Source organism: Triturus cristatus, chromosome 1_1, assembly GCF_964204655.1.
Source record: "Triturus cristatus chromosome 1_1, aTriCri1.1, whole genome shotgun sequence".
NCBI lineage: Eukaryota > Metazoa > Chordata > Amphibia > Caudata > Salamandridae > Triturus > Triturus cristatus.
In genome coordinates, this window is record NC_140579.1 from 1,188,781,486 (window position 1) to 1,188,800,965 (window position 19,480).

Sequence of the window (19,480 nt, forward strand, 5' to 3'; positions counted from 1 at the left end):
TGTGAGAGAGTGTCTGAGAGAGACTGTGAGAGAGTCTGTGAGAGAGTGTGTGAGAGTGTCTGTGAGAGAGTGTCTGTGAGAGAGTGTCTGTGAGAGTCTGTGAGTGTCTGTGAGAGTCTGTAAGAGAGTGTGAGAGTCTATGAGAGAGTACTTGTGAGAGAGTGTCTATGAGAGAGTCTGTGAGAGAGTGTCTGTGAGAGAGTGTCTGTGAGAGTCTGTGAGAGTGTCTGTGAGAGGCTGTGAGAGAGTGTCTGTGAGAGATTGTCTGTGAGAGTCTGTGAGAGAGTGTCAGTGAGAGAGTGTCTGTGAGAGAGTATCTGTGAGAGTGTTTGTGAGAGAGTGGCTGTAAGAGTCTGTGAGAGAGTGTCTATGAGAGACTGTGAGAAAGTCTGTGAGAGAGTGTCTGTGAGAGAGTCTGTGAGAGAGTGAGTGTCTGTGAGAGAGTGTCTGTGAGAGTCTGTGAGAGTCTGTGAGTGTCTGTGAGAGTCTGTAAGAGAGTGTGAGAGAGTGCTTGTGATAGAGTGTCTGTGAGAGAGTGTCTGTGAGAGTGTCTGTGAGAATCTGTGAGAGTGTCTGTGAGAGGCTGTGAGAGAGTGTCTGTGAGAGATTGTCTGTGAGAGTCTGTGAAAGAGTGTCAGTGAGAGAGTGTCTGTGAGAGAGTATCTGTGAGAGTGTCTGTGAGAGAGTTTCTGTGAGAGTGTCTGTGAGACAGTGTCTGTAAAAGAGAGTCTGTGAGAGTCTGCGAGAGTGTCTGTGAGTGAGTGTCTGTGAGAGAGTGTCTGTGAGAGTCTGTGAGAGAGTTTGTGAGAGTCTGTGAGAGAGTGTCTGTGAGAGAGTGTCTCTGAACATCTGTGAGAGTGTCTGTGAGAGTCTGTAAGAGAGTGTGGGAGTCTGCAAGAGAGTGCTTGGGAGAGCGTGTCAGTGAGAGACTCTGTGAGAGAGTGTCTGTGATAGAGTGTCTGTGAGAGAGTGTCTGTGATAGAGAGTCTGTGAGAGTCTGTGAGAGTGTCTGTGAGAGTATATGAGAGTGTCTGTGAGAGTCTGAGAGAGAGTGTCTGTGAGAGTCTGTGAGAGTGTATGTGAGAGTCTGTGAGAGTCTGTGAGAGAGTGTCTGTGAGAGTGTGTCTGTGAGAGAGTGTCTGTGAGAGAGTGTCTGTAAGAGTCTGTGAGAGAGTTTGTGAGAGTCTGTGAGAGAGTGTCTGTGAGAGAGTGTCTCTGAACATCTGTGAGAGTGTCTGTGAGAGTCTGTAAGAGAGTGTGAGAGTCTGCAAGAGAGTGCTTGGGAGAGCGTGTCAGTGAGAGACTCTGTGAGAGAGTGTCTGTGATAGAGTGTCTGTGAGAGAGTGTCTGTGATAGAGAGTCTGTGAGAGTCTGTGAGAGTGTCTGTGAGAGTATTTGAGAGTGTCTGTGAGAGTCTGAGAGAGTGTCTGTGAGAGTCTGTGAGAGTGTATGTGAGAGTCTGTGAGAGTCTGTGAGAGAGTGTCTGTGAGAGTGTGTCTGTGAGAGAGTGTCTGTGAGAGCGTGTCTGTGAGATTGTGTCTGTGAGAGAGTGTCTGTGAGAGTCTGTGAGAGATTATCTGTGAGAGAGTGTCTGTAAGAGTCTGTGAGAGAGTGTCTGTGAATGTATGTGAGAGATTGTCCATGAGATTCTGTGAGAAAGTGTCTGTGAGTGTCTGTGAGAGAGTGTCTGTGAGAGTGTGTGAGAGAGGGTCTATGAGAGTCTGTAAGAGAGTGTCTATGAGAGAGTGTCTGTGAGAGTCTGAGAGTGTCTGTGAGAGTCTGTGAGAGAGTGTCTGAGATTCTGTGAGTGTCTTTGAGAGAGTGTCTGTGAGAGTCTGTGAGAGAGTGTCTGTGAGAGTCTGTGAGAGAGTCTCTATGAGAGTCTGTAAGAGAGTGTCTCTGAGAGAGTGTCTGTGAGAGAGTGTGAGAGGCTGTGCTAGAGTGTGTGAGAGAGTGTCTGTGAGAGTCTGAGAGAGTGTCGGTGAGAGTCTGAGAGAGTCTTTGAGTGCGTGTCTGAGTCTGAGACAGTGTCTGTGAGAGTGTCTTTGAGAGTGTCTGTGAGAGTCTGTGAGAGTGTATTTAAGGGGCTGTGAGAGTCTTTGAGAGAGTGTCTGAGTCTGAGAGAGTGTCTGTGAGAGGCTGTTAGAGAGAGTCTGTGAGAGAGTCTGTGGGAGAGTCTGTGAGAGAGTGTCTGTGAGAGAGTGTCTGTGAAAGTGTCTGTGAGAGTGTCTGTGAGAGAGTTTCTGTGAGAGAGTGTATGTGAGACAGTGTCTGTGACATGGTGTCTGTGAGAGTCTGTAAGTGAGTGTGAGAGTCTACGAGAGAGTGCTTGTGAGAGAGTATCTGTGAGAGAGTGTCTGTGAGGAAGTGTCTGTGAGAGAGTGTCTGTGAGAGTGTGTGTGAGAGAGTGTCTGTGAGAGAGTGTCTGTGAGAGATTGTGAGAGGCTGTGATAGAGTGTGTGAGAGAGTGTCTGTGAGTGTCTGCTCGAGTGTCTGTGAGAGTCTGTGAGAGAGTGTCTGTGAGAGTCTGTAACAGAGTGTCTGTGTGAGTCTGTGAGAGTCTGAGAGAGTGTCTGTGAGTGAGTGTGAGAGAGTATCTGTGAGAGAGTGTGAGAGTGTCTGTGAGAGTGTCTGTGAGAGAGTTTCTGTGAGAGAGTGTCTGTGAGACATTGTCTGTGACATAGTGCCTGTGAGAGTCTGTAAGTGAGTGTGAGAGTCTGCGAGAGAGTGCTTGTGAGAGAGTGTCTGTGAGAGAGTGTCTGTGAGGGAGTATCTGTGAGAGAGTATCTGTGAGAGTCTATGAGAGAGTGTCTGTGAGAGAGTCTGTGAGAGAGAGTCTGTGAGAGAGAGAATGTCTGTGAGAGAGTGTCTGTGAGAGTTTCTGTGAGAGAGTGTCTGTGAGAGAGTGTCTGTGAGAGTCTGTGAGTGTCTGTGAGAGTCTGTAAGAGAGTGTGAGAGTCTGCAAGAGAGTGTCTGTGAGTGAGTGTCTGTGAGAGAGTGTGAGAGAGTATCTCTGAGAGAGTGTGAGAGTGTCTGTGAGAGTCTGTGAGAGAGTGTCAGTTATCCTGTGAGAGAGTGTCTGTGAGAGTGTCTGTGAGAGTGTCAGTGAGAGTGTCTTTAAGAGGCTGTGAGAGTCTTTGAGTGCGTGTCTGAGTCTGAGACAGTGTCTGTGAGAGTGTCTTTGAGAGTGTCTGTGAGAGTCTGTGAGAGTGTATTTAAGGGGCTGTGAGAGTCTTTGAGAGAGTGTCTGAGTCTGAGAGAGTGTCTGTGAGAGGCTGTGAGAGAGTCTGTGAGAGAGTCTGTGGGAGAGTCTGTGAGAGAGTGTCTGTGAGAGAGTGTCTGTGAAAGTGTCTGTGAGAGTGTCTGTGAGAGAGTTTCTGTGAGAGAGTGTATGTGAGACAGTGTCTGTGACAGAGTGTCTGTGAGAGTCTGTAAGTGAGTGTGAGAGTCTATGAGAGACTGCTTGTGAGAGAGTATCTGTGAGAGAGTGTCTGTGAGGAAGTGTCTGTGAGAGAGTGTCTGTGAGAGTGTGTGTGAGAGAGTGTCTGTGAGAGAGTGTCTGTGAGAGGTTGTGAGAGGCTGTGATAGAGTGTGTGAGAGAGTGTCTGTGAGTGTCTGCTCGAGTGTCTGTGAGAGTCTGTGAGAGTCTGTGAGAGAGTGTCTGTGAGAGTCTGTAACAGAGTGTCTGTGTGAGTCTGTGAGAGTCTGAGAGAGTGTCTGTGAGTGAGTGTGAGAGAGTATCTGTGAGAGAGTGTGAGAGTGTCTGTGAGAGTGTCTGTGAGAGAGTTTCTGTGAGAGAGTGTCTGTGAGACATTGTCTGTGACATAGTGCCTGTGAGAGTCTGTAAGTGAATGTGAGAGTCTGCGAGAGAGTGCTTGTGAGAGAGTGTCTGTGAGAGAGTGTCTGTGAGGGAGTATCTGTGAGAAAGTATCTGTGAGAGTCTATGAGAGAGTGTCTGTGAGAGAGTCTGTGAGAGAGAGTCTGTGAGAGAGAGAATGTCTGTGAGAGAGTGTCTGTGAGAGTTTCTGTGAGAGAGTGTCTGTGAGAGAGTGTCTGTGAGAGTCTGTGAGTGTCTGTGAGAGTCTGTAAGAGAGTGTGAGAGTCTGCAAGAGAGTGTCTGTGAGTGAGTGTCTGTGAGAGAGTGTGAGAGAGTATCTCTGAGAGAGTGTGAGAGTGTCTGTGAGAGTCTGTGAGAGAGTGTCAGTTATCCTGTGAGAGAGTGTCTGTGAGAGTGTCTGTGAGAGTGTCTGTGAGAGTGTCTTTAAGAGGCTGTGAGAGTCTTTGAGTGCGTGTCTGAGTCTGAGACAGTGTCTGTGAGAGTGTCTTTGAGAGTGTCTGTGAGAGTCTGTGAGAGTGTATTTAAGGGGCTGTGAGAGTCTTTGAGAGAGTGTCTGAGTCTGAGAGAGTGTCTGTGAGAGGCTGTGAGAGAGTCTGTGAGAGAGTCTGTGGGAGAGTCTGTGAGAAAGTGTCTGTGAGAGAGTGTCTGTGAAAGTGTCTGTGAGAGTGTCTGTGAGAGAGTTTCTGTGAGAGAGTGTATGTGAGACAGTGTCTGTGACAGAGTGTCTGTGAGAGTCTGTAAGTGAGTGTGAGAGTCTATGAGAGACTGCTTGTGAGAGAGTATCTGTGAGAGAGTGTCTGTGAGGAAGTGTCTGTGAGAGAGTGTCTGTGAGAGTGTGTGTGAGAGAGTGTCTGTGAGAGAGTGTCTGTGAGAGATTGTGAGAGGCTGTGATAGAGTGTGTGAGAGAGTGTCTGTGAGTGTCTGCTCGAGTGTCTGTGAGAGTCTGAGAGAGTCTGTGAGAGAGTGTCTGTGAGAGTCTGTAACAGAGTGTCTGTGTGAGTCTGTGAGAGTCTGAGAGAGTGTCTGTGAGTGAGTGTGAGAGAGTATCTGTGAGAGAGTGTGAGAATGTCTGTGAGAGTCTGTGAGAGAGTGTCTCTGAGAGAATGTCTGTGAGAGAGTGTGAGGGGCTGTTATAGAGTGTGTGAGAGAGTGTCTATGAGAGTCTGAGAGAGTCTGTGAGAGAGTGTCTGTGAGAGAGTGTCTGTGAGAGTCTATAACAGAGTGTCTGTGTGAGTCTGTGAGAGTGTCTGTGAGAGTCTGAAAGAGTGTCTGTGAGTGAGTGTCTGTGAGAGAGTTTGAGAGAGTATCTGTGAGAGAGTGTGAGAGTGTCTGTGTGAGTCTGTGAGAGAGTGTCTGAGAGTCTGTGAGAGAGTGTCTTTGAGTGAGTGTCTGTGAGTCTGTGAGAGAGTGTCTGTGAGAGTGTCTGTGAGAGAGTGTCTGTGAGAGAGTGTCTGTGAGAGTGTCTGTGAGAGTCTGTGAAAGTGTCTTTAAGAGGCTGTGAGAGTCTTTGAGAAAGTGTCTGAGTCTGAGACAGTGTCTGTGAGAGTGTCTGTGAGAGTCTGTAAGAGTGTCTTTAAGAGTCTGTGAGAGTCTTTGAGAGAGTGTCTGAGTCTGAGAGAGTGTTTGTGAGAGGCTGTGAGAGAGTGTCTGTGAGAGAGTCTGTGGGAGAGTCTGTGAGACAGTGTCTGTGAGAGAGTGTCTGTGAGAGTGTCTGTGAGAGTGTCTGTGAGAGAGTTTCTGTGAGAGAGTGTCTGTGAGACATTGTCTGTGACATAGTGCCTGTGAGAGTCTGTAAGTGAGTGTGAGAGTCTGCGAGAGAGTGCTTGTGAGAGAGTGTCTGTGAGAGAGTGTTGTGAGGGAGTGTCTGTGAGAGAATGTCTGTGAGAGTCTGTGAGAGAGTGTCTGTGAGAGAGTCTTTGAGACAGTGTCTGTGAGAGAGTGTCTGTGAGAGTCTGTGATTGTCTGTGAGAGTCTGTAAGAGAGTGTGAGAGTCTGCGAGAGAGTGTTTGTGAGAGAGTTTCTGTGAGAGAGTGTCTGTGAGAGAGTCTGTGAGAGAGAGTCTGTGAGAGAGAGAATGTCTGTGAGAGAGTGTCTGTGAGAGTTTCTGTGAGAGAGTATCTGTGAGAGAGTGTCTGTGAGAGTCTGTGATTGTCTGTGAGAGTCTGTAAGAGAGTGTGAGAGTCTGCGAGAGAGTGTTTGTGAGAGAGTTTCTGTGAGAGAGTGTCTGTGAGAGTGTCTGTGAGAGTCTGTGAGAGTGTCAGTGATAGTCTGTGAGGGAGTGTCTGTGAGAGTCTGTGAGAAAGTATCTGTGAGAGTCTGTAAGAGAGTGTCTCTGAGAGAGTGTCTGTGAGAGAGTATCTGTGAGAGTGTGTGCGAGAGAGTGTCTGTAAGAGCCTGTGAGAGAGTGTCTGTGAGAGAGTGTCTGTGAGAGAGTGTGAGAGAGTGTGAGAGTGTCTGTGAGAGAGTGTCTGAGAGAGACTGTGAGAGAGTCTGTGAGAGAGTGTGTGAGAGTGTCTGTGAGAGAGTGTCTGTGAGAGAGTGTCTGTGATAGTCTATGAGTGTCTGTGAGAGTCTGTAAGAGAGTGTGAGAGTCTGCGAGAGAGTGCTTGTGAGAGAGTGTCTATGAGAGAGTCTGTGAGAGAGTGTCTGTGAGAGAGTGTCTGTGAGAGTCTGTGAGAGTGTCTGTGAGAGGCTGTGAGAGAGTGTCTGTGAGAGATTGTCTGTGAGAGTCTGTGAGAGAGTGTCAGTGAGAGAGTGTCTGTGAGAGAGTATCTGTGAGAGTGTGTGTGAGAGAGTGTCTGTAAGAGTCTGTGAGAGAGTGTCTATGAAAGACTGTGAGAAAGTCTGTGAGAGAGTGTCTGTGAGAGAGTCTGTAGAGAGTGAGTGACTGTGAGAGAGTGTCTGTGAGAGTCTGTGAGAGTCTGTGAGTGTCTGTGAGAGTCTGTAAGAGAGTGTGAGAGTTTGCGAGAGAGTGCTTGTGATAGAGTGTCTGTGAGAGAGTGTCTGTGAGAGTGTCTGTGAGAGTCTGTGAGAGTGTCTGTGAGAGGCTGTGAGAGAGTGTCTGTGAGAGATTGTCTGTGAGAGTCTGTGAGAGAGTGTCAGTGAGAGAGTGTCTGTGAGAGAGTATCTGTGAGAGTGTGTGTGAGAGAGTGTCTGTAAGAGTCTGTGAGAGAGTGTCTATGAAAGACTGTGAGAAAGTCTGTGAGAGAGTGTCTGTGAGAGAGTCTGTAGAGAGTGAGTGTCTGTGAGAGAGTGTCTGTGAGAGTCTGTGAGAGTCTGTGAGTGTCTGTGAGAGTCTGTAAGAGAGTGTGAGAGTTTGCGAGAGAGTGCTTGTGATAGAGTGTCTGTGAGAGAGTGTCTGTGAGAGTGTCTGTGAGAATCTGTGAGAGTGTCTGTGAGAGGCTGTGAGAGAGTGTCTGTGAGAGATTGTCTGTGAGAGTCTGTGAGAGAGTGTCAGTGAGAGAGTGTCTGTGAGAGAGTATCTGTGAGAGTGTCTGTGAGAGAGTTTCTGTGAGCGTGTCTGTGAGACAGTGTCTGTAAAAGAGAGTCTGTGAGAGTCTGCGAGAGTGTCTGTGAGTGAGTGTCTGTGAGAGAGTGTCTGTGAGAGTCTGTGAGAGAGTTTGTGAGAGTCTGTGAGAGAGTGTCTGTGAGAGAGTGTCTCTGAGCATCTGTGAGAGTGTCTGTGAGAGTCTGTAAGAGAGTGTGAGAGTCTGCAAGAGAGTGCTTGGGAGAGCGTGTCAGTGAGAGACTCTGTGAGAGAGTGTCTGTGATAGAGTGTCTGTGAGAGAGTGTCTGTGATAGAGAGTCTGTGAGAGTCTGTGAGAGTGTCTGTGAGAGTATATGAGAGTGTCTGAGAGAGAGTGTCTGTGAGAGTCTGTGAGAGTGTATGTGAGAGTCTGTGAGAGTCTGTGAGAGAGTGTCTGTGAGAGTGTGTCTGTGAGAGAGTGTCTGTGAGAGCGTGTCTGTGAGATTGTGTCTGTGAGAGAGTGTTCGTGAGAGTCTGTGAGAGATTATCTGTGAGAGAGTGTCTGTAAGAGTCTGTGAGAGAGTGTCTGTGAATGTATGTGAGAGATTGTCCATGAGCGTCTGTGAGAAAGTGTCTGTGAGTGTCTGTGGGGTCCTTCTGACTTACCTGACCAAACGTGGAGCGTCCTGCTGCCAGTGCCAAGTACCTGCAGTCCTGTGGTCCCCCGCCGCCGCCATTACACCAGCGGCCGCAGTGTGGGGATAGAGCCGGAGACTACATCCCCCAGCATTCCAAGCGCCACAGAACCCGCGGACGTCCCGTTCGCGCCACGAGGCGCTTAAAAGACCGACGCTGCCTCGGTGGAGCGGGTCCTTCTGACTTACCTGACCAAACGCGGAGCGTCCTGCTGCCAGTGCCAAGTACCTGCATTCCTGTGGTCCCCCGCCGCCGCCATTACACCAGCGGCTGCAGAGTGGGGATAGAGCCGGAGACTACATCCCCCAGCATTCCAAGCGCCACAGAACCCGCGGACGTCCCGTTCGCGCCACGAGGTGCTTAAAAGACCGACGCTGCCTCGGTGGAGCGGGTCCTTCTGACTTACCTGACCAAACGTGGAGCGTCCTGCTGCCAGTGCCAAGTACCTGCAGTCCTGTGGTCCCCCGCCGCCGCCATTACACCAGCGGCCGCAGAGTGGGGATAGAGCCGGAGACTACATCCCCCAGCATTCCAAGCGCCACAGAACCCGCAGACGTCCCGTTCGCGCCACGAGGCGCTTAAAAGACCGACGCTGCCTCGGTGGAGCGGGTTCTTCTGACTTACCTGACCAAACGTGGAGCGTCCTGCTGCCAGTGCCAAGTACCTGCAGTCCTGTGGTCCCCCGCCGCCGCCATTACACCAGCGGCCGCAGAGTGGGGATAGAGCCGGAGACTACATCCCCCAGCATTCCAAGCGCCACAGAACCCGCGGACGTCCCGTTCGCACCACGAGGCGCTTAAAAGACCGACGCTGCCTCCGCTTCGCGGGACGCGCGCGGGCGACGCCGGGCTGAGCCTGGGCAGAGGGCGGGCCGTCTGTGGCCGTCCGGGGCAGGAGGAGGCAGGGCAGGGCCACGGAACTTTGATTGTCGACGAACGTGTAAGTGATCAGTCCTACACACATACCTGTTTTAAAGATTACTGCATTTGCCATCACTTATGTCGAAGCCCAAGTCGTCTAACCAATCTGGAGCAGGGGAAAAGGGGACTATGGATAACTACCTGGTAAAAGTTGTAAATAAGATCAATAAAGATCGGAGACTTTCATTGGGCAGATCTAACTCTGAAGTTTCCCTAGTGGACGCATTAGCACCTGATATTGAAACATTCGCTGAAAGCAGCAAGGTTAATACTGACAATACTGACAATACTGATGGGATTGCCGATGTACTCCTTGATATGGCTAATGTTGGAAGTATTGATGAACCCATTTCCCCAATCAATTCATCCATCCCACTGATTATAGCATCCTGTCCTAAAACCACCCCAACTTCCTCCCCTATGCAGAGGAAAGTGCGGGCGTGCAGGAAAGCACCAGTAAAGAGGGTGATGACTCATAAGCCAAAAAAGCAGGGTTCTATTCAATCAAGCAGGGGGGTTATATCGGATTCGTCAAAAGAAATATTGGGGACTAACGACAATGCTGAGGGGGTCTTTCTGCATGCAGCCACAATAGGACATTTGGTTTCAATTTTTGAGTCCAAATTAGAGACTCTGATCAGTCCCTTGATGGCGAAATTAGATGCAGTTTCAGCAGAAGTAGATAGTTTAAAGCGCCTTTTGGCTTCCTATGAAAAACGATCCTCCCCCACGTTAACCCCCCTTTTTGCCGCTTCGGCCCCTATTGTCAATAAGCCTTCAGATGGTGCCTTGGAACCTATTTTGCACCCGTCCGGTATTTACTGTACGGGAGTTCCTTTGGCTCCGGGGGACAGTTGCCAGTTAAGTCGGCCTATAGATGCGCCATCCACTGTGACATCAGTTTCTTTATCCTCCACTATAGCCACTTCATCCGGAAAATCATTTTCTGCACATACATGCCCAAATAATATCCAGAAGCCTGTAGCTAAGGGAAATAGTGGGCATATTAAACACAAGAGAAACCATACCGTTAATCTTCCACCACAGTGTGCTCCTTACACAGTGGTATTGATTAATGTCCCGGAAGTCGACTCCAGTATGCATAACTCTAGCCAGGAAACTCATGACTCTTTAAAAAATAAGTCACTTGCCTGGCTCAACAAAAATTGTGGATTTCCATTGGCATTGTCTAAAGATATTTTATCCACTCGCAGAGTTGGCTGGATAGGGGAAGGAAGGAAATTTACCATAGGGGACTGTATACTAGTTAATTTTAAATATCCACAACATGTGGCAACCGTCCTCTTAAGAGCTGCTTCCCTACCCAACCAAGCTAATCTGGTCTCTGCTAGGCCTCTAGGTTATTTTTATAGCTATTTAAACGGTCCGCAATTGTCACGGCCCCAACAGATTGAGCTGTATGAACCCGATTTAATTAGGGGTGGGGCTGGTTATCCCCCCTTCTTGCCATCAAGAGCCCCACTGTATTTTAATAGGGGGAATATACATGTTAATGAGGAACCCAGCAGGCAAAGGGATTATACCCTTCCCCTTTCAAACCGATACTCTGCCCTGTCCTCATTGGAGGAAAATGACTGACTGTCCGATAATACCAGGAATATGAATGAGCAATTAGTTATCTGTGACCCTTTTGATAAAGTAGTGACTGTTCCTTCGCCACCTCTACCTGAACCTAATAGGGTGGATGCTGTCATGGAGAATTTAGGAATTAAAAAGGTTCAGAATTATTGTACCATTGCAGACTCCCCTTTAAATCCAGTTTTTTCCTTCAGAGACCCAGTAAATGATCGTACAGTGGCAAAGTGTGATCTTGATACAGGTTACCGCGTAATTACGTGGAATATTGCTGGCTTGAAAAGGAAATTAGATTCCCCTTTGTGGAAGGATTTTATTAATATAGGGTACGATATAATATGTCTTCAGGAAACGTGGTGTGAGGAACCAATCTTTATTGAGGGATATTTAGCACACAGCTTGAATGCAGTGAGTTCGATTGCTGGAAGAGCCAAAGGCGGTCTCTTGCTTCTAATATCTACTAAACTAAACTCCTGCAAAATTAAAAGTTGTGTTTCAGTGGATGTCTATTCTCAGGTTTTATGTCTAGAGTTTGATAAAGGGAAAGATTTGTTGCTGATAAATTTTTATAATAATGTATTCACTGCCGACAGAGGTAAAATCCTGATTCAGCTTGAAAATGAAATTGAGAGGACACAGGCAGTTACAGGCCACCAATCAATAGTCCTTTGGTTGGGTGATTTTAATATAAATCCTTGTCCTTTTGCCTCGAGTAATTCATGTGGCCTAACAAGGGAAAGTGGCAACATGGTGGGAAACGATTGTCTACACTTTCCACATTGTACGTATGGCACTGCCCTTAATATGATGCTAGCTAAGCTTGATTTGGATATGTTAAGTTGCACGAAGAACAGTATCAACGAAAACTGTCCAACATTTACTGGAAGAGGAGCTAATTCATATATTGACCACATTTTACTGTCTAACGATTGTGCATACTCCAACTTGTGTGTTAATGAGCAAATTTTAAGTGATCATAATAGCATCTCTTTATCATTGCATTGTTGGGGTTCTAAAAATATGGATGCTAACAATCGTATTAACCATATCGAGGCTGTAAGACCTAATGGGTTTAGGATCAAATGGACAAAGGTTGTCCCACATGAGCTGTTGGAGGAGGTTTTAAGAAAATGTACCATGGAGATAAACTATTGTATCAGTGATGAGGTACACTCGCAAGTTATACTAAACCACCTATGTACTATTAATGAAACAATCGACAACCTACTTACAAAACCACACAAGGGGAAAAAAGAAATTAACATTGGTTGGTTTGATAAAAGCTGTACTCAGGCTCTCCACGCTCTAAAACACGCGTTGAGCTCCAAACCACGTAATTGTACAACAATTAAAACTTGTCGTTTTGTCTATAAAACATTACTTATCAAAAGGAAAAAAGCTCTCCAAGAAGAGGCCTGGCACAATCTCAGTTGTGCGGCTGAAACAAATGATAGTAAATTATACTGGCAGACTATAAATAGTCCTTTCTTAAAAAATGACTCAGTGCCTGAAATAACCTCTCATGTTGACTGTCAATCATGGATGCATCATTTTTTAAATATTTTTAATCCGGATAGGTTAATTTTAGATTCCCATATGGACAACGTGTTTACTTGGCCTAGATTGCCTTTAGCTATTTGTCTTGACGAAGTCTATGAGGGCCTACGTAATAGTAAAGGTGGAAAGGCGCCTGGCCCGGATGGAGTCCCGCTGGATTTATATAAATCCGAGTTAGATCTGTGGGCCCCCATTCTGACCAGGTTCTTTAATGCAACAGTGGAGGGTCAGATGCCAATTTCCTGGGGCCAGTCTATGATCATTCCTCTTTTTAAGAAGGGATCCAGGTCTGAGGCAAGCAATTATCGTCCCATTTCTCTATTAGACGCATCTATAAAAATTATGAGTAGAATAATTTTAAAAAGACTTGAGACTTGGGCCGAGGACAACATGATAATTTCAAAGGCACAGTATGGATTTAGGAAAGGTCTGGGGACGTTGGAACAGTGTGTTAATTTAGACCTCCTTATACATAAATATACCGTTGCTAAGGATGGGAATCTTTTCCTTTGTTTCGCAGACCTAAGTAGTGCCTTTGATCTTGTAGACCATAACATCCTTTGGGACACCCTGTTAGATCTGGGTGCCCCCAAAGAGTGTGTTTTCTTTCTGGCCCGGTTATATTCCGGCCTTTCATGTAAAGTACGCTATGGTCCTACGGGAGAATGCACGCCCTTTTTTAAAGTCGCAAGAGGAATTCGTCAGGGGTGTGTTTTGGCCCCGTTTTTATTTTCATTATTTATAAATGAAATTGATATGATTTTAAGCAAATTATCTTCAGACGCCCCTTTGATTAATGGTAGCGTTACCCCTATTTTATTATACGCAGATGATGCAGTTCTTTTATCACGAACACAGAACGGTTTGCAACGCCTCATAGATAGATTTGTGTTATTTACCAAAGAGAGGAAACTGATAATTAATAAAACCAAGACTTTTGTTATGACCTGTGGAAAGAGGGTAAAATTCAATTCTTCCTTCTTTATTGACAAAGTGAAGATACAACCGGTCAATAGTTTCTGTTATTTGGGGATAACATTTTCAGGTGATGGGAAATGGACTAAGGAGGACGAGAATGTGAGGTTAAAGATGAACAGAAATACCAGTAGTATTTTTAGATTTGCAGCCAAGTTAGGGCAAAGGAGAATGAAAGACATGCTGGCCATCTACAAAGCTAGGTGCATCTCATCCGCTTTGTATGGGGCAGGAGTTTGGGGCCACCATCCTGTTAATGGTATACAGAATGACGAAAATAAGTTTTTGAGGAAACTGCTTTGTGCCCCATCCTCGGTTCCCAATATTTTAACTCATATGGAAGCCGGTATTGACTTTATCACGGACTTAGCCGCATTACGCCCATTGCTACTTTGGCGCTCCATCTGGTCCAAAACCGAGACAGCTTTTACACAAACAATTATCAAGGATTGTTTGAAACTTGATAATTTGTCTCGTATACCATGGTTGAGCTATATTTACTACTGGTTTAACTTTCTGTTTGATTGTAACATCCGTCTGAACCCCGAAGCAGCAGCACTGATACCTAAGAAAGAAATAAAATCGAAGTTTCTAGCATTTAAGAATGCGGCTAGAGAGAATCAGTCCAAAAACCTAACAACAGTTGCTTCTTACCTTGATTTGAACTTTAGGAGAGGTTTTCAGACATACCTAGCGTTCGTGACTTACAACTCACACAGACTTGTCCTAACCCGACTAAGGCTTGGGATTGTGCATCACCTAGTCTCATTCCCGGATATAAAGATCAAATCTAATATGCTGTGTCCTTGTGATAATATTTCAAAACAAAGCTGCTGTCACTTTTTATTGTTTTGTAAATTTTATTGTCATTTTAGGAAATTTTACTTAAAACCTATCCTTTTAAAAAACAAGATACGCTCTACAAAATCAGCAATGAAGTTTCTAACAACTCTAGAAAGCCCTGATACCTGCTTTTTTGTGGCATCCTATGTGCTAAAATGCATGAATATAAGGAAGTCCATAGTCTGTGTTGATTAGTTCTATTTTGTTATGTACTTTGTACATTTAGGTACCGCCAAGACTTTTGATATGAACTTTGTAGTCTGAGCGAAACCCGGAGGAATTCTGTAATTATGGGATTGTTATTATACTTAGCATCCTTTGCATATTTGCACATATTAGATATATTATCTGGAATCTGCACTTTGTTATAAATATAATGTGGATGCTTTGTTGGAAAATCAAGTTTAATTCTGAACTACTCAAGGTAGCACTATGCACTTTAACAATGTTTTAAACATTGTCTTTTTGTTATGTCCTGTGTATAAGATATTTTAGTCTATTATGTATTTTATGTGTTTTGTTCTGCTTATATGGTTGTATTTTACATACCGAATAAAGCTTTTGAACTGAACTGAACTGAGTGTCTGTGAGAGAGTGTCTGTGAGAGTCTGTGAGAGAGGGTCTATGAGAGTCTGTAAGAGAGTGTCTATGAGAGAGTGTCTGTGAGAGTCTGAGAGTGTCTGTGAGAGTCTGTGAGAGAGTGTCTGATATTCTGTGAGTGTCTTTGAGAAAGTGTCTGTGAGAGTCTGTGAGAGAGTGTCTGTGAGAGTCTGTGAGAGAGTCTCTATGAGAGTCTGTAAGAGAGTGTCTGTGAGAGAGTGTCTGTGAGAGAGTGTGAGAGGCTGTGATAGAGTGTGTGAGAGAGTGTCTGTGAGAGTCTGAGAGAGTGTCTGTGAGAGTCTGAGAGAGTCTGTGAGAGAGTGTCTGTGAGAGAGTGTCTGTGAGAGTCTATAACGGAGTGTCTGTGTGAGTCTGTGAGAGTGTCTGTGAGAGTCTGTGAGTGTCTGTGAAAGTCTAAGAGAGTGTGAGAGTGTGTGAGATTTTGCTTGAGAGAGTGTCTGTGAGAGTGTCTGTGAGAGTCTGTGAGAGTGTCTGTGAGAGTCTGTGAGAGTGTCTGTGAGAGGCTGTGAGAGAGTGTCTGTGAGTCAAAGAGAGTGTCTGTGAGAGTCTGAGAGAGTCTGTGAGAGAGTGCCTGTGAGAGAGTGTCTGTGAGAGAGTGTGTGAGAGTCTGTGAGTGTCTGTGAGAGTCTGTAAGAGAGTGTGAGAGTCTGCGAGAGAGTGCTTGTGAGAGAGTGTCTATGAGAGAGTCTGTGAGAGAGTGTCTGTGAGAGAGTGTCTGTGAGAGTCTGTGAGAGTTTCTGTGAGAGGCTGTGAGAGAGTGGATATGAGTGAGTGTCTGTGAGAGAGTGTGAGAGAGTATCTGTGAGAGAGTGTGTATGTGAGAGTCTGTGAGAGAGTGTCTGTTATACTGTGAGAGAATGTCTGTGAGAGTGTCTGTGAGAGAGTGTCTGTGAGAGAGTGTCTGTGAGAGTCTGTGAGAGTGTCTTTAAGAGGCTGTGAGAGTCTTTGAGTGAGTGTCTGAGTCTGAGACAGTGTCTGTGAGAGTGACTGTGAGAGTGTCTGTGAGAGTCTGTGAGAGTGTATTTAAGAGGCTGTGAGAGTCTTTGAGAGAGTGTCTGAGTCTGAGAGAGTGTCTGTTAGAGGCTGTGAGAGAGAGTCTGTGAGAGAGTCTGTGGGAGAGTCTGTGAGAGAGTGTCTGTGAGAGAGTGTCTGTGAGAGTGTCTGTGAGAGTGTCTGTGAGAGAGTTTCTGTGAGAGAGTGTCTGTGAGACAGTGTCTGTGACAGAGTGTCTGTGAGAGTCTGTAAGTAAGTGTGAGAGTCTGCGAGAGAGTGCTTGTGAGAGAGTATCTGTGAGAGAGTGTCTGTGAGGAAGTGTCTGTGGGAGAGTGTCTGTGAGAGTGTGTGTGAGAGAGTGTGTGTGAGAGAGTGTCTGTGAGAGATTGTGAGAGGCTGTGATAGAGTGTGTGAGAGAGTGTCTGTGAGAGTCTGCTCGAGTGTCTATGAGAGTCTGAGAGAGTCTGTGAGAGAGTGTCTGTGAGAGAGTGTCTGTGAGAGTGTCTGTGAGAGTCTGTGAGAGTGTCTTTAAGAGGCTGTGAGAGTCTTTGAGTGAGTGTCTGAGTCTGAGACAGTGTCTGTGAGAGTGTCTGTGAGAGTGTCTGTGAGAGTCTGTGAGAGTGTATTTAAGGGGCTGTGAGAGTCTTTGTGAGAGTGTCTGAGTCTGAGAGAGTGTCTGTGAGAGGCTGTGAGAGAGAGTCTGTGAGAGAGTCTGTGGGAGAGTCTGTGAGAGAGTGTCTGTGAGAGAGTGTCTGTGAAAGTGTCTGTGAGAGTGTCTGTGAGAGTCTGTGAGAGAGTCTCTATGAGAGTCTGTAAGAGAGTGTCTGTGAGAGAGTGTCTGTGAGAGAGTGTGAGAGGCTGTGATAGAGTGTGTGAGAGAGTGTCTGTGAGAGTCTGAGAGAGTGTCTGTGAGAGTCTGAGAGAGTCTGTGAGAGAGTGTCTGTGAGAGAGTGTCTGTGAGAGTCTATAACGGAGTGTCTGTGTGAGTCTGTGAGAGTGTCTGTGAGAGTCTGTGAGTGTCTGTGAAAGTCTAAGAGAGTGTGAGAGTGTGTGAGATTTTGCTTGAGAGAGTGTCTGTGAGAGTGTCTGTGAGAGTCTGTGAGAGTGTCTGTGAGAGTCTGTGAGAGTGTCTGTGAGAGGCTGTGAGAGAGTGTCTGTGAGTCAAAGAGAGTGTCTGTGAGAGTCTGAGAGAGTCTGTGAGAGAGTGCCTGTGAGAGAGTGTCTGTGAGAGAGTGTGTGAGAGTCTGTGAGTGTCTGTGAGAGTCTGTAAGAGAGTGTGAGAGTCTGCGAGAGAGTGCTTGTGAGAGAGTGTCTATGAGAGAGTCTGTGAGAGAGTGTCTGTGAGAGAGTGTCTGTGAGAGTCTGTGAGAGTTTCTGTGAGAGGCTGTGAGAGAGTGGATATGAGTGAGTGTCTGTGAGAGAGTGTGAGAGAGTATCTGTGAGAGAGTGTGTATGTGAGAGTCTGTGAGAGAGTGTCTGTTATACTGTGAGAGAATGTCTGTGAGAGTGTCTGTGAGAGAGTGTCTGTGAGAGAGTGTCTGTGAGAGTCTGTGAGAGTGTCTTTAAGAGGCTGTGAGAGTCTTTGAGTGAGTGTCTGAGTCTGAGACAGTGTCTGTGAGAGTGACTGTGAGAGTGTCTGTGAGAGTCTGTGAGAGTGTATTTAAGAGGCTGTGAGAGTCTTTGAGAGAGTGTCTGAGTCTGAGAGAGTGTCTGTTAGAGGCTGTGAGAGAGAGTCTGTGAGAGAGTCTGTGGGAGAGTCTGTGAGAGAGTGTCTGTGAGAGAGTGTCTGTGAGAGTGTCTGTGAGAGTGTCTGTGAGAGAGTTTCTGTGAGAGAGTGTCTGTGAGACAGTGTCTGTGACAGAGTGTCTGTGAGAGTCTGTAAGTAAGTGTGAGAGTCTGCGAGAGAGTGCTTGTGAGAGAGTATCTGTGAGAGAGTGTCTGTGAGGAAGTGTCTGTGGGAGAGTGTCTGTGAGAGTGTGTGTGAGAGAGTGTGTGTGAGAGAGTGTCTGTGAGAGATTGTGAGAGGCTGTGATAGAGTGTGTGAGAGAGTGTCTGTGAGAGTCTGCTCGAGTGTCTATGAGAGTCTGAGAGAGTCTGTGAGAGAGTGTCTGTGAGAGAGTGTCTGTGAGAGTGTCTGTGAGAGTCTGTGAGAGTGTCTTTAAGAGGCTGTGAGAGTCTTTGAGTGAGTGTCTGAGTCTGAGACAGTGTCTGTGAGAGTGTCTGTGAGAGTGTCTGTGAGAGTCTGTGAGAGTGTATTTAAGGGGCTGTGAGAGTCTTTGTGAGAGTGTCTGAGTCTGAGAGAGTGTCTGTGAGAGGCTGTGAGAGAGGGTCTGTGAGAGAGTCTGTGGGAGAGTCTGTGAGAGAGTGTCTGTGAGAGAGTGTCTGTGAAAGTGTCTGTGAGAGTGTCTGTGAGAGAGTTTCTGTGAGAGAGTGTATGTGAGACAGTGTCTGTGACAGAGTGTCTGTGAGAGTCTGTAACTGAGTGTGAGAGTCTACGAGAGAGTGCTTGTGAGAGAGTATCTGTGAGAGAGTGTCTGTGAGGAAGTGTCTGTGAGAGAGTGTCTATGAGAGTGTGTGTGAGAGAGTGTCTGTGAGAGAGTGTCTGTGAGAGATTGTGAGAGGCTGTGATAGAGTGTGTGAGAGAGTGTCTGTGAGAGTCTGCTCGAGTGTCTGTGAGAGTCTGAGAGAGTCTGTGAGAGAGTGTCTGTGAGAGTCTGTAACAGAGTGTCTGTGTGAGTCTGTGAGAGTCTGAGAGAGTGTCTGTGAGTGAGTGTGAGAGAGTATCTGTGAGAGAGTGTGAGAATGTCTGTGAGAGTCTGTGAGAGAGTGTCTCTGAGAGAGTGTCTGTGAGAGAGTGTGAGGGGCTGTTATAGAGTATGTGAGAGAGTGTCTGTGAGAGTTTGAGAGAGTCTTTGAGAGAGTGTCTGTGAGAGAGTGTCTGTGAGAGTCTATAACAGAGTGTCTGTGTGAGTCTGTGAGAGTGTCTGTGAGAGTCTGAAAGAATGTCTGTGAGTGAGTGTCTGTGAGAGAGTGTGAGTGTCTTTGAGAGTCTGTGAGAGAGTGTCTGAGAGTCTGTGAGAGAGTGTCTTTGAGTGAGTGTCTGTGAGTCTGTGAGAGAGTGTCTGTGAGAGTGTCTGTGAGAGAGTGTCTGTGAGAGAGTGTCTGTGAGAGTGTCTGTGAGAGTCTGTGAAAGTGTCTTTAAGAGGCTGTGAGAGTCTTTGAGAAAGTGTCTGAGTCTGAGACAGTGTCTGTGAGAGTGTCTGTGAGAGTCTGTGAGAGTGTCTTTAAGAGTCTGTGAGAGTCTTTGAGAGAGTGTCTGAGTCTGAGAGAGTGTCTGTGAGAGGCTGTGAGAGAGTGTCTGTGAGAGAGTCTGTGGGAGAGTCTGTGAGACAGTGTCTGTGAGAGAGTGTCTGTGAGAGTGTCTGTGAGAGTGTCTGTGAGAGAGTTTCTGTGAGAGAGTGTCTGTGAGACATTGTCTGTGACATAGTGCATGTGAGAGTCTATAAGTGAGTGTGAGAGTCTGCGAGAGAGTGCTTGTGAGAGAGTGTCTGTGAGAGAGTGTCGTGAGGGAGTGTCTGTGAGAGAGTGTCTGTGAGAGTCTGTGAGAGAGTGTCTGTGAGAGAGTCTGTGAGAGAGTGTCTGTGAGAGAGTGTCTGTGAGAGTCTGTGATTGTCTGTGAGAGTCTGTAAGAGAGTGTGAGAGTCTGCGAGAGAGTGTTTGTGAGAGAGTTTCTGTGAGAGAATGTCTGTGAGAGAGTCTGTGAGAGAGAGTCTGTGAGAGAGAGAATGTCTGTGAGAGAGTGTCTGTGAGAGTTTCTGTGAGAGAGTGTCTGTGAGAGAGTGTCTGTGAGAGTCTGTGATTGTCTGTGAGAGTCTGTAAGAGAGTGTGAGAGTCTGCGAGAGAGTGTTTGTGAGAGAGTTTCTGTGAGATAGTGTCTGTGAGAGTGTCTGTGAGAGTCTGTGAGAGTGTCAGTGA